This window comes from Olea europaea, chromosome 8, assembly GCF_002742605.1.
Source record: "Olea europaea var. sylvestris chromosome 8, O_europaea_v1, whole genome shotgun sequence".
NCBI lineage: Eukaryota > Viridiplantae > Streptophyta > Magnoliopsida > Lamiales > Oleaceae > Olea > Olea europaea.
Window position 1 is genome coordinate 7,772,269 of NC_036244.1, and position 1,714 is coordinate 7,773,982.

The window sequence follows — 1,714 nt, forward strand, 5'->3', positions numbered from 1 at the left end:
AGAATGGAATTTGGGTGTAAAAAAACGAATTTCATGGAATTGAATTATCTAGAACTTCTTTTCTTGGGAATTGCCAATTAATGTGTTTGATTGGTATAAATTTTCACCTAAAAATGTTGAATTATCTATGTTTTGGTATTCGTTCGACTTTGTTTTTCATGAAAATTATCAATTAAAATAACAAAATTTATAACAATTGGGGATATAATTTGTTCCAATTGTCAAAAAAATAAAAAATAAACAGCCTGGAAAACCAATTCCCATGGTTTGGTGGGAATTGGTTTTTTTACAAAATCAAGGAAATTGCACATGTGTGGGGAGAGTATGGATGGCAGTGGGCCGAGTCGAGCCGGCTCGACTCGTTAAACCACGAGCTCGGCTCGTTGCTCGTTGCTCGTGGGCGAGCTCAGCTCGGGCCACAAGCTCGTGTACTCACGAACCATGAGCTTGTGGGCCGAGTCGAGTCGAGCCGAGCCCACGAGCTGCTGGCGAGCTCGTGAAATTTTTTTATATTTTTATTTTTTTTGCAAATTTTTCAAATTTTATTGATAAAATTTTATTTTTTTCCATATTTTTGGACGAGCCCACGAGCCGCTCAACGAGTCGAGCGGGCTCGGCTTGTTGGACGGGACCCCCCGCTCGGCTCTATCTCAGGCTCGTCATTTGACGAGCCCGAGCAGCCCACGAGCCGAGTTTTGATGAGTCGAGCCGGTTCGGCCCAATTGACATCCCTAGGGGAGAGGAAGGAAAGTGAATTCCCTAGAAAATTATTGCAATCAAAGGGCCAAAAGGTGGAAAATGAAAAATGTTTTTAATTTTCCATAGAAAATTGGCCCTATCAAACAAGGCCTTAGTGTTTTTAAAGAATGGAAAATCCAAATTGATAATAATTAAAAATTTTAAGGACTAATAACGGTTTAAAATATTGCAACTATGAAATCAATAATTTTTGTAAAGAGAGTGATATTTTAAGATATAGAACCGTTACTTACACTCTTTGATAAAATGGCATAGATGAAGGAATGAATAGGACTGTCTTAAATAAAGTAAGATGCATGTTATTGAGTTGACTTGCATAAACTGTTTTGGGATGAAGCTGTTAAAACTACTACTTATCTAGTTAATAGAAGTCCTTATAATGCTTTAAATTTCAATGTACCTAGATTGTGTGGACTCGAAAATATGTTGATTATTCTCATCTAAAAATATTGGGCCATGATGCATATGCTTATCAAAACATAGGAAAGTTGGAACCTAAATCACTTAAATGTATATTCTTGGGTTATGATGAGTATTAAGGAATACATGTTGTACGTTAAGGTATAAAGACGATATAAAATTGTAATAAGAAGGGATATACTTTTAATGAATCTCTTTTACCATACTTAATTAGCAGGTAAGACTTAAATCTTAACCGAAAAGGATGTTCAGATTGAGGAAGAAACCTCACTTAGAAAGAAATGATACTCTTTTTCGTAGATGGGGAATTTGGTTATATTGAGGACAAGCCCTTATAGGGTATTGAAGTTGGTCAAGAAATTGATCATAACGACCAAACTGATCCTGCAACTCTGCCTCTTGATGTATCAACTCATAAGAGATAGGTAGAGAAAGCAGTTCAGACTTCCTGGCGAGTTTGATAGTGATGATTTTATCTCTCTATTTAGCTATCAAGAAGAGAATGAAAAATGAACCTAATTCCTATGATGATGTT